Source organism: Castanea sativa, chromosome 8, assembly GCF_040712315.1.
Source record: "Castanea sativa cultivar Marrone di Chiusa Pesio chromosome 8, ASM4071231v1".
Lineage (NCBI taxonomy): Eukaryota > Viridiplantae > Streptophyta > Magnoliopsida > Fagales > Fagaceae > Castanea > Castanea sativa.
In genome coordinates this window covers 22,704,429-22,718,087 of record NC_134020.1, presented here as the reverse complement: position 1 = coordinate 22,718,087, position 13,659 = coordinate 22,704,429, and the positions used below count along the sequence as shown (strand labels likewise).

The following is a 13,659-nucleotide window of genomic DNA, read 5'->3' as shown; positions in this document are numbered from 1 at the left end:
TAATTTTCCATTTGATTCTTTAGACCATTAACTTCAAATGTTAATTTTCCCAAAGTAGGAGGTCAGAGGACCCGGCATAACTAAGGTTCTGTTTAACAAATGACAAGACATCAATTTTCACAAGGTTTGTGGTCCGAGGACTACACTTAACCAAGTTTCTGTTTGATTCTTAAGAACAATAGCTTCAAATGTTAATTTTCCCAAAGTAGAAGGTCCGAGGACCCGACATAACTAAGGTTCTGTTTAACAAATGACAAGACATCAATTTTCACAAGGTTTGTGGTCCGAGGACTACACTTAACCAAGTTTCTGTTTGATTCTTAAGAGCAATAGCTTCAAATGTTAATTTTCCCAAAGTAGGAGGTCCGAGGACCCGACATAACTAAGGTTCTGTTTAACAAATGACAAGACATCAATTTCCACAAGGTTTGTGGTCCGAGGACTACACTTAACCAAGTTTCTGTTTGATTCTTAAGAGTAGTAACTGCAAATGTTAATTTTCCCAAAGTAGGAGGTCCGAGGACCCGGCATAACTAAGGTTCTGTTTAACAAATGATAAGATATCAATTTCCACAAGATTTGTGGTCCGAGGACGACACCTAACCAAGTTTCTGTTTGATTCTTAAAAGTAGTAACTACAAATGTTAATTTTCCCAAAGTAGGAAGTCCGAGGACCCGGCATAACTAAGGTTCTGTTTAACAAATGATAAGATATCAATTTCCACAAGGTTTGTGGTCCGAGGACGACACTTAACCAATTTTCTGTTTGATTCTTAAAAGTAGTAACTGCAAATGTTAATTTTCCCAAAGTAGGAGGTCCGAGGACCCGGCATAACTAAGGTTCTGTTTAACAAATGATAAGATATCAATTTCCACAAGATTTGTGGTCCGAGGACGACACTTAACCAAGTTTCTGTTTGATTCTTAAAAGTAGTAACTGCATGCATTAGAGGTACTCATAACTTTGAAATGTTAACTGACAAAAGCACATTTTATTAATAATAATACCTTCTAAGATTATTTACATTCCATGGGCGTGGTACAATTTTCTCATCTAGGTCAGCTAGCCGATATGACCCTATGCCTGCTACTGAAACAATGCGATAGGGACCTTCCCAGTTGGGTCCTAACTTACCCCAAGCTGGGTTCTTAGAGGTGCCCACCACTTTTCTTAGCACAAGATCACCAGGTGCAAGTGGCCTTAGCTTCACGTGGGCATCATATCCTCGTTTTAGCTTCTGCTGATAATAAGCCATTTGGACCATAGCTGCCTCGCGCCGTTCCTCGAGTAAATCAAGACCTTTCTCCAGGAGTCCCTTGTTATTCTCTGGGCTAAAGGAGCTCGTCTTTAGGGTAGGAAAACCAAATTCTAGAGGTATTACTGCCTCGGCTCCATAAGTCATAGAGAATGGCGTTTCTCTAGTGGACCTGCGCGGTGTGGTCCGATACGTCCACAGAACATGAGGGAGCTCTTCTACCCATCTACCTTTCGCATCATTCAACCTCTTCTTGAGCCCGTTGATTATGACCTTGTTAATGGCCTCGGCTTGTCCATTTCCCTGAGGATAAGCTGGGGTGGAGTACCCATTTATGATACCCATGTCACCGCAATACTTCCTGAAAGCTTTGCTGTCAAATTGGACACCATTATCTGATATAAGTGTATGTGGTATTCCAAATCTAGTAACGATGTTCTTCCACACAAACTTCTTGGAATTAACATCTCTAATGTTTGCCAAGGGCTCCGCCTCGACCCATTTAGTAAAGTAATCTGTTTCTACCAGCAGCCATCTTTTGTTACTTGCTGCCCTCGAAAATGGCCCCACTATGTCCAATCCCCACTGTGCGAAGGGCCAAGGACTGGAAAGGTGGTTAAGAACTCCTCCAGGTTGATGGATGTTAGGGGCGAACCTCTGGCATTGATCACATTTCTTGGCGTAGTCTTGAGCCTCCCTTTGCATATTGGGCCACCAATAACCCTGAGTCAGAGCTCTGTGGGCCAAGGACCTTCCGCCAGTGTGGCTGCCACAAATCCCTTCATGCAGTTCTTCCAGAAGTGCTTCCGTTGAGTCAGGGTGTACACACAACAAGTACGGTCCTGAAAAGGATCGTTTATACAGTTTCTGATCCTCGGACAACCAGAAGCGTGGCGCCTTTCGACGTATCTTATCTGCTTTCGATTTGTCCTCGGGAAGGATGTCATTCTTAAGAAAAGACACGACTGGGTCAATCCAACTAGGTCCAGGCCTTACTAGATGGATGCGAGCCACATTGATGGGGGCAAGAGTTGGCTTTAGCAAATCCTCCACAAGGATAATCCTGGGCAAACCCTGAGCTGAAGATGTTGCCAATGTGGCTAAAGAGTCTGCATGGGTGTTTCCACTCCTAGGAATGTGAGCGAAGGCAAATGAGTCAAATTCAGCTTGCTGACGTTTGACCTGGGCCAAATACTCCTACATTCTGGGGTCTCTAGCCTCCATGGTCCCCTTGACTTGGCCGACCACTAACTGAGAGACCGAGAACACATGGATTTCCCTTCCACCCATCCTACGTACCATCTGCATGCCTACCAAGACTGCTTCATACTCGGCCTCATTGTTAGTAGCCGAGAAAGCCAATCTTAAAGATTTTTCGAAGACAATTCCTTCAGGGGACATTAGAACAAGTCCAACACCAGACCCTCTCTGATTAGCAGCCCCATCCACATACACTTTCCAAGCCGAGGGCACTGCGGCCGTGATCACTCCAACTGATTTTCCATCCATGTGTGCTTCTTTTAGAGTTTCTTCCAGCAATGGTCCAATAAACTCTGCCACCAAGTCAGCGAGGACCTGACCCTTCACCGAGGTGCGAGGCTTGTATTTAACGTCAAAAGCCTCCAGGATGGTCCCCCACTTTGCTACCCTGCCTGAGTAGTCGGCACTACGTAGCACTGCCTTAAGGGGCAATTGGGTCAGGACAACCACGGTGTGGGACTGGAAATAATGGGGAAGCTTTCGCGTGGCATGAACCACGGCCAGGAGTGCTTTCTCTAAGGGTTGATAACGCACCTCGGCATCACCTAAAGACTTACTAACGTAATATACCGGTCTTTGCACCCCGTTATCATCTCTTATCAGGACCAGGCTGACCGCGTGGATGGCCACTGCCAGATAAGCAAACAAAATCTCATGTGCCTCCGGACGAGACAGAATAGGTGGCCGAGAAAGATATTGCTTGAGCTATTGAAAAGCTAACTCGCAGTCCTCGGTCCATTGAAACCCTTTCCACTTATTCAACAATTGGAAGAAATGACGACACCGGTCAGCTGACCGAGATATGAACCTATTCAAGGCGGCAATCATTCCCGTTAACTTTTGAATTTCTTTTGGGTTCCGAGGAGGCTGCAAGTCCTGAATAGCCTTAACCTGTGTTGGGTTTACCTCAATGCCTCTATGAGTGATCATGTACCCCAAAAATTTTCCAGACCCCACGCCGAAAGAGCACTTTGAGGCGTTGAGGCGCAACTTGTACTTTCTTAACACCTGAAAGGTGTCAGCCAGGTCTCCCATGTGTGAGGGTATTGTTTTGCTCTTCACCACCATATCATCCACATACACTTCAACGGTCTTCCCAAGTTGCTGTTCAAACATTCTAGTCATCATCCTCTGGTAGGTAGCCCCAGCATTCTTCAAACCAAATGGCATGACTTTATAATGATAATTACCCGTTGGAGTAATAAAAACAGTCTTCTCTTGATCCTCCAACGCCAAGGGAATCTGGTGATAACCCTGGAAGGCGTCCAAAAAACTCATCCGTGGATGTCCGACAGTGGCATCCACCAGTTGATCAATACGTGGCATTGGGAACGAATTTTTAGGACAGGCCTTGTTCAGATCAGTAAAGTCCACACATACCCTCCACGTTCCATTTTTCTTTCTAACAACAACAGTATGAGCCAACCATTCAGGGTAGAAAAACTTCTTTGATAGCCCCCGCCCTTTTGAGTTTAAGAACCTCTTCCTTCACAGCCTCAAAATGTTCTCTGGAAGATCGCCGAGGTGGCTGCCTCCTCGGAACAATAGCTGGGTTGACATTTAAATGATGACAAACGAAGCCCGGATCCACGCCTGGAGCTTCATAAGGATCCCACGCAAAAACATCAACATTGTCCTTCAAGAATTCTAACAATTTCATCTTCTCTTGGTGTGGCAAAAGTACACCGACTTGGAAGAATCTCTCTGGGTCATCGGCTACTGGAAACTTCTCTAGCTCCTCGCAATGTGTCTCATCTCCTGTCACCATTCCAGATGAATCAAGAGCCGTTAACTGCTATAAGTCTTTGGTGATTAAAGCCGAAGACTTGGCTTCTGTCTGATGTAGTACCGCAGCCGATATGCACTGCCTGGCTACCGATTGGCTGCCGAGGATTTTCTCAACACATTCCCCCGAGGGGAATTTGACTTTAACGTGCAAGGTAGAGGAGACAGGCCCAAGCGCGTGCAGCCAGGGCCTGGCGAGGATGGCTGTATATAGAGAGTACGCGTCAACCACAATGAAATCCACCTCAACCGTTTCTGAGCCGGATTGAACGGGTAAACGAATCTGTCCCTTCGGCACAATGGCTTTCCCTTCGAAGCTTATAAGCGGCGAGTCATAAGGAGTTAGATCTTCCAACTCCAACCTTAGACCCTTAAATAGATCAGGGTACATGATATCTGCACCGCTGCCCTGATCTATCATCACCCTTCTCACATCGTAGTTCCCTATCCTGAGGGTGACCACAAGAGCATCGTCATGGGGCTGGATAGTCCCTACCTTATCCTCCTCGGAGAAACCTAAGACGGGCAAAGTGCTCTTCAACCTCTTCGGCCTGCTACCCACATCCTCGGCCGGAGGATGGAAAACCGCCATCACCCTAGTGGGACCTGAGCCGGTCCTACCAAGTTGCGCCGAAGATAACATTAATTGTTCCCAATGCGTCGGCCGAGATGAATTGTTCCTCTCGGTTGTTTGAGCCAACTTGACCGACTCCGCCCTGGGCCGACACAAGTGTCGCTTCTACTTTCCCTCACCGACGAGCCGCTCCAGATGGTTCCACAGGTCCGACAGCTTCTGCAGCGTGGCCCACATCCCGATGGTACCGACAAAGAGGTTTTGATTTCTTTTCGCAGGTCCCCCGCCATCTTGTCGGGCCATCTGAAGAAGGGCTCTTTACGAACTTTCTCTAGTAACTGATGCACTGGTTCTCGGAACACAGTATTTACAGCCTGAGGTGCTGCCGAGCCGGATTGCCCGAAGTAATCTCTCCTCGGCTTGTTGTTGTGATATTTGTTCGACCTGAAATCTCTTTTCTCCTGCGGGATAACCTTCTCCTTTCCCTTCCCCGCTCGTCGGTCTTCCTCTACCCTTTTGTACTCATCAATACGATCCATAAGGCGGCGTACGCTGCGCGAAGCTTTTTCGTCAAAGACTTTCTTAGGTCGTGGTCGTAGGGAAAACCTACCTTAAAGGTATTAAGCGCCACCTCATCAAAATCACCATCTATTTCATTAAACATTTCCCGCATCGGTCGGAGTATGCTTTCGCCGTCTCCCCTTCCTTCATGGCCATGGATAGCAGCGAGTCCAATGGCCGAGGGACTCTCGCTACACGTAATGAACCGCGAAGTGAATGCCCTAGTTAGCTCCCCGAACGAGCCTACGTACCCCGATTCGAGACCGTTAAACCATCTCATAGCCACAGTGTCCCAAGTCGAGGGGAAAACTTTACACATCGAGTCTCGTTGTGAGAGTGCACTCGCCATCCTCTCGGTTGAAGTGACTCACGTGCTCCACCGACCGGGCCCGGCCATTGTAGATGGTAAAGGTGGGCCGGGTGAACCTCCTAGGAAGCCTCCCCTCTTAATCCTCCGTGAAAACGGAGATTTGGAGAGTTGGTGTAACGCCCTACTCATAGCGTCGTTGCCTAAGCCCTTAGAAGTGAAGATTCTTGCGTCCGCGCGAGCTGGCCGGCCGTCCTCCTCACGGGAGGACACCGAGCCGGCAGGTGAGCACGATCTCGAACTGTAGCCATCTCGCCTATCCTCTTCCGAGGATGGATTATGTGAGGATGATGTAGGCCTACGTCTGGCGCGGCGTAGCTTTCTCTTTAAACGGTTGATCTCCTTCGCATGGCTTTAGAACCGTCCTCCCGGGGGCGCTACCCCCACCACTACGAGTATGGCTAGCGCCCGGGAACTCGTATGGACACTTCCCTCACGATCCCTTCGATGTTCAAGACGCTCGAAATGGTCCTCCGGCTGTGATCCCCGTGACTCGCATGGTGAGAGCCTAAGCCCGCCATAATATCCCTACCTCTTCTAGACTAAATTTCCCACAGACGGCGCCAATTGTAAGTGCACAATTGCACCTGGCCCCAAGAACAGTTACGGGCTCAGGCCCAATGAGCCTTAAACAATATGAATTTGTAGAGTGTAGGCTTGAAACCCAGGTTAGAAGTGTCTGAGGATTAAATGACAAGCCAAAGATTGCAAACACTTGAAAACAACAAGGAATATTGTAAATCAACCTGCTCGGACGTAAGTCGAGGGCTGTTCTTATATTATCTCTTTCTCTTTTTTCTTTTTTCTTTTTGATTACAAGAAAGGAAAAAAAAACCCCCCCTTCCTGTTCTAAGTTGCTCCTTAAATACTCCTCTTTTTGATACTTTGTACACGTGTTGCCCCAACTCCCCCTTAGCCTAGATATTTCTTTTCTCAGTGCCTTTGAATAGTAACCAGAAGTTTCCCTTCCACTGTTCAGGTGCCACTTCCCCATTAATGCGGCCATGGTGGTAGGTGCAGGGTCTTTAATGTGGAGGTGGCAGCCTTTATCTTTGGTATTTCTCTAACATCGGTGCTTCTAGGACATTCAATGGTTCACCCCCTTTAACCATTAGTCTTGACCGTGTCATTCCCTAACCTTTACCATGAAGTCCCGGGTTCTCCGGTGTCCGTCCGAAGGGAAATTCATCCTCGGCTGGATCCTTGGATCCTCGGCGTATGGGCCGACCCGTAGTACTAACAAGTTCTAAACCCAAGTGCAGGTCGGCCTTCCTTAGCATGGCCCAAAGGCCCACATCCCCATCAGGGTCTTTTTACTCCCCACATGTTTAATCCCACATTGAAAAGGAGAGAGACTATTTTATTCTTTTTAATTGTGGTGATTAATGGGCTAATATGAATTGTCTCAGATATTGGGCTAGATACGTGCGTAAAGTTGTTCTAGTTATACGACACTTGTTGGGCCCCCCTATCCTAGGGGAGACAAGTCAAAGACAGTCTGTATCGGTTACAAAGTATAGCCAACCAAGGGCTTGAATCTCCTTAAAGAGAGTGAGTGTCGCGCCTCAGTCCAAATAGAGTTGTGTAATTTCTCTCTTTAAATTAATAAAATTCAAAAGTATTATTCAGCTTCTTTTTGTGTTATTTCCATTATCATTGTGTTTTTTCTTTGTGTTATTTTCATTATCATTGTGTTTACACCAACACATGTAATACGCAACTTTGTTTAGGAAGTTCCCAAAAATTAAAAGAAACTTTTTTTTTTGAGAAATAAATTAAAAGAAACTAATAGTTAATTCGTATAGTAGTGTTTAGAAATTTTGGACACAAAACATTTTGAAATGGCGATATATATATATATATATATATATGCATATAAGTAGTAATAAATAAAAATTCTATTAAAGATTTTTTTTTGAGAATTTGTAGACAATAATGCGTTTAGTATTGGGTTGCTTTATAAAAGAACAACAATTTTTAATTCGATTAAACTAATATAGTTTTTTGGCTATTTGTAACTTTAAATTAAAAAAAGATGTATAAGAATGATGGTGTGAAAAAAAAACAGTAAATTTACAAAATTTTACGTGGCAACACTAGAAAAAATCTAGTTTGGTAGAAGAGAAAAATGGAAGGATCAATATACATATATACAAAAAAAAAAATCCCCCTCCTCCACTTGTTATAATAATTGAATTATCAAAAAACTTTTCATGTTATACATTTGAAATTACCATATGCATTTCTATATAAGTTGTTTACCTAGTAAGTTTGGGTTCAAAATTCAATTCTTAATACTTTCATTTTTAAAGGAACACAAACTTTAGTAGTATAATTGTGTAAAAGTGAACTTGGCAGGACATTACAACCCTTTATAAAAACTAGGGGTGTGCATGGGTCGAGTTGGGTCGGGTTGAGAGGAATTTTTGACCCAATCCACCATGGTGGGTCAAAAAAAATTCAACCCAACCCAACCCACATAGATCGGGTTGGGTCAGGTTGAACCCATGGGTTGGCAATTATTATTTATTATTATTAAATTGAGAAGAAAAAAAATATAAATATATTAAAAAAATTCAAAGATTAGTATCAATGTAACTCCTTAAAGATAAACAACACTGATGACTAAACAACAGTAGTAATTTAGTAGGGTTTGTGTGAACTAATTGGCTTTTATATAGGATAGGAAGAGCTGATTATTTAAAAAAATTTATTAATTATATAATATATTTTAAATATATATATATATATATTAAATATATGGGTGAGTCGAGTTGGGTTTGGCGGGTTTGAAATTTTATGACCCAAACTCAACCCGACCCACTATCAAAATTTTTTTTGTAACCCAACCCAACCCACCAATGCCTAAAAACTGACTCAACCCGGCAGGTTGGGTCAATTTTGGCGGGTTGGCGGGTTAGCTGCACACCCCTAATAAAAACTAGGTCACTTAATATATGATATGTTTGGTATGATAGAAATAAGAATAAAAAATACAACAGATATAATAAAATTTTCTTTGTTTCCTCTTTATCTTTCTACCCGTCCTAATAAACACCTTTAATGCCTATTAAAGAGGGTCAGCCCATCTCCATCCTCTCTCATAGGAAGGCATTTTAGAGAAGGGCACAAGCAGGAACGAAGGCACAGTTAGACCTTGGGGACAATGGCCCCTCCTAATTTTTTTAAAAAAAAAAATATTAGTATTATATTGGTACTAATTTTAACAATTTTGTGCTATGAAATTACACTTTGCCCCCTTTAATATTATCATTAATTTTTTTTCGAGTAATGCTACGAGTACAAAATTTTCTACATCATTTATTGGTTAGCATCTAGGCCTGCCACTTACATAATTTTTTAACTTACCAATAACCATTCACCACATCAACAATTTGTAAAAAAAAGTTTATAGCACTAGCATTTTCCTCCTTTTAAATGTCATAAAAAAATTTATAAATCTAAAATCTAAAACAAAATATACAAGTCCAAAAAAATTAGGCCAACAACAAATTTACCATTAGTAAAGCTAAAAACAATTAAGTTTAATCAACTAATTTTACCCAAAATAAACAGCTCGACCATTCAAAAAGTTTTGAATGAAATAATTTTGTCCTTACCTAGAAACAACACACACATCAAAAACACACAAATAGATAAATAAATAAAACTTATTAGCGGTTAAGTAGTAGAGCCGAAGGCTAGAGCTGCTACATGTAACCAGTAGCAAAATTTCCCCCCAAACTCCAAGTCCTAGTTCCATCCATGACCATAAGACCTACATTTTTCTAGCGGGATGTGTTAGTGATCAGACTCCATCCCAAAAAAGTACAAGGTATCACTTGAACTCTCATGTTGATGAGAAGACAATTGGCCAACCAAAAAACTATTGCACTGAACATTTAACTCTTAAATCGCTCAACAAAAACGGTAATCCAATCGAGGAAAAATGATCATTGTACTAGGAGACACTTTTACTCAATTGCCTCTTAGAATGGGAATCTTTGGGTATCTCACTTAAGATGCTTTCTTGAACTTAATTTAGTTAGCTTCCTGAAGAAGGCAATAGTCACATTTGCAGTTAATACTCTTACCAAGTATCACTTCTACGTTAAATACAAAATGACTGCTTTGGAACAGTTAGGTCCCGTTTGGTTAGGATGAAAATAGGGAGGATGAAAAAGAAGGAGAGGTAAATAGGGTGGAAAATAAAATTTCATTTTGTTTGGTTCAGTAGAGAAAACAAGAGGAAAAGAAAATGGTGTGGAAAATAATCCCTCCGGGCCTACAAAATTTTGTCCTCTCAATTTGGGAGGAAAACTAAGGAGAAAATATGATGTGGGTAATAAATTACACATTTACCCTTACCTTTATTGCACTCACTTAGAGCATCCACATTAGTGGATGCAAACTTTCCATCTATTTTACACAAAAAAAAACTACTTTTTTCTATTTTACACATCCATTTTTACAAAACACCCACATTAGTTTATCTATTTTACACATTTATTCAATAAAATATTCATTCTTTTATAATTTTTTATTATTCTCACCCTCACCGCCTCTCTCTCTCACCGACCCAATTCACCTCTCTCACTTTCTCATCAACCAAACAATAATTAGAGAGTGAGCTTTTCTTAAATTTTGAACTGAGATACTGTTATTGTGGTTAGTTTTATTCTATTTTTGTAATGATTTTGTAGGTCCTTTGCTTTATATATAAAAATTAAGGCAAACTGGCAATATGTACAAGAATGTTAAGAAGAAGATCAAAATGGGTGTTGTAAACAACTCTATGTGTCATTTCTCTCTGCTCGCAAGCCGGTGACGAGGACGGTGAGGCCAATGACGAGGACGGCGAGGGTTGGAGCCAAAGACGAGAGAAGGAAAAAGAAACAGAGAAAAAAAATGAGAAAAAAGGAGGGCACCAGAGACAAGAGAGAGAAAAAACTAATAAAATAATAAATGCAAATGCATTCATGGTTACTGTAGCAATTGTGCATAAATGCACAATTTTGCACCCACTAATGTGGGTGTTTTTTTGCTCAAATTGTGTAAAATGAGCAACTTCTTCTATTTTGCACAACTTTGCATCAATTGATGCAATTGCTCTTACCCATCACTTTCTCATCTCTTGACAACCTATCAATTCACACATTCTCAGCAACTTCACTCCTTCTTCCTCTTCACAGCACGTCTCTAGGTTCTTATTCCAACTTCTCCATTGATATTTGATTATTATTATTTTTTTCTATTATTCCCGGAGGTCTTCACACAGCACGTATATAATATAACTAAACAATAGACACAAAAAGTGGAAGCCAATAGTTGTTTGTTATGTCATTCCGTTTTTTTTTTTTTGGCGTAAATGCATTTTTAGTTCCTATATTTTTACTTTTTTTTTTTCATTTTAGTCCCTACATTTTAATTTTACCACTTTTAGTCCCTAAATCAATTGATGCGTTCCATTTTGGTCATTTTCGTTAGCCCACTAACGTAAATTGCTTAGGTGGTAAACTGAGTGTATTGCTGGCACATTAAATGCTAACGTGGCCAATTAAAAAATAATAAAAAATTTTAATTAGCATTTAAAAAAATGTCATGTCAGCTTCTAAAAAAAATTACTAATCAATTTTAACGAAATTAAAAAAGAAAAAACAAAATTAAAAACAATAAAATACATCAATTCAGATCTAATTCACTTTGAACAAGAACACACAAGAACACAATCACAGATTTAAACATCAACACAAAAACATAAAGTACAAACCTAGAACCAAACACAAAAAACACATACTCAAATTTAAACATTAACACAAGATCACAAACACAAAGAACACAATAACAGCAGATTACACAAAAGAAATCTAATATGGGTTTGTGAAAGGAAATTTTTTAGATCATGACGAAAACTAGAAAAAACTTGAAGTCATTAGCTGAATTCAATCAATTTCTCTTTTCACGATAAAATCACCAGCAATGTCTCTGAAATCACCTGCGGGTTATGGCGCTACCACCACCACCACCACCACCACTGCATAGCCACAACCACCTCCCACTTCGCTGACCTCCTTAACCTTCATCTCACGCACATGCGCCGCCCATTGGCGGAGCTTTTCACACCATTCTCCTCGTTCTTTCTTCCTTACTCATACCTAGATGCCCTTTCATGCATCAAACAGAACTTCTACCACTTCCGTGTGAACTATGCCTTGGTCACATTCTTCATCCTCTTCCTCAGCCTCCTATGGCACCCAGTTTCCATGATTGTTTTTCTCCTCCTCGTCATTGCCTGGTTCTTCCTCTACTTCGATAGACCCATCCCATTTGTCATTTTCAGTCAGACGCTAGACGACCATGTCGTATTGGGTGTGCTAGGACTTGTGACTGTCATAGCTTTGGTGTAGACCGATGTGGGATTGAATGTTTTGGTGGCTCTGATTGTTGGGGTTGCTGTTGTGAAAGGAAATCTAATATGGGTTTGTGAATGGAAATTTTTTAGATCTGTTGTTATTGTGTTCTTTGTGTTTGTGATCTTGTGTTAATGTTTAAATTTGAGTTTGTATTTGGTTCTGGGTTTGTGCTTTATGTTGATGTTTAAATCTGTGATTGTGTTCTTGTGTGTTCTTGTTCAAAGTGAATTAGATCTGAATTGATGTATCTTATTGTTTTAATTTTGTTTTTTCTTTTTTAAATTTGTTAAAATTGATTAATAATTTTTTTTTATATTTTGAAGCTGACATGACATTTTTTTAAATACTAATTAAAATTTTTTTTTATTTTTTAATTGGCCACGTTAGCATTTAATATGCCAGCAATACATTTAGTTTGCCACCTAAGCAATTTCTGTTAGTGGGCTAACGGAAAGGACCAAAATGAAACTCGTTAATTGATTCAGGGACTAAAAGTGGTAAAATTAAAATGTAGGGACTAAAATGGAAAAAATCCAAAATGTAGGGACTAAAAGTGCATTTACGCCTTCTTCTTTTTTGTTGAAATTGTCTTCCCAGGCAATAAGCAAGAGCCATAAATTTTAAATTATTATAATAATAAAATAATATATATAAATTTACATGTATTTTTGTTAATTTTTATATTATTTAATGTGTAAATATATCTATTTCTTATATATTATATAACAATGACATAATAGTCAATTCATATAAACTACATTTTTCATCCTCCCACTTTTCTTTTCAACCAAACAAAAAAATTTTCCGCTCTCCCACTTTTCCACCCCTCCAATCAAACACACATGAGGGAAAACCAAAACTTTTCTATCCTCCCAATTTTTCATCTTCCCATAATTTTTCATCTTCCTACTTTTCCACTTCTCCAACCAAACAAAGCCTTAAGATGGTAGGGCAAGCCCCAAACTCATCCTTATATCCTGATAACTAACCGAGATTTGATTGAGACCTTCCTTCTCCCTTTTGGGGATACGGACTAAGAGGACGTTTGGATCCAGCTTAATTAGCTGCGTCCACGTTTTTTTTTTTTTTTTTTTTCAACGCGTGTTTGTTACTGTTCATTGGCCATGAACAGTGATTTTAGGCCAATGAACAGTAACTTTTGGAATGAACAATGTTTTTTACCCTTTAAAAATTGTTTTGCTACAGTGTTTTCAGTTTTCAGTTTTTAGCAATAAGTTCTATCCAAACGGACTCTAAGAGCCCCTATAAATTCCCATCTAAAAAATTAACAAAAGATTTTGCATCCAAGAGCGGAAAGTTAGAGAGAAATAGGGTGTGAGTAAGAATCAAAGCCTTTCACTCTCGAATCATTTAGCCCTTCGTACTTCCAAACCAACATTCACTTCGACTATTGAAGGATGAGAAACATATATACATAGACCA

The 13,659-nt window shown here is 40.6% G+C and overlaps 1 pseudogene; it reads left to right on the top strand.

Annotated features, from left to right (window-relative positions):
* The first annotated feature begins 11,782 nt into the window (after positions 1–11,782).
* LOC142606023 (PRA1 family protein E-like) lies at positions 11,783–12,454 on the top strand (annotated as a pseudogene).
* The last annotated feature ends 1,205 nt before the right edge of the window (positions 12,455–13,659 follow it).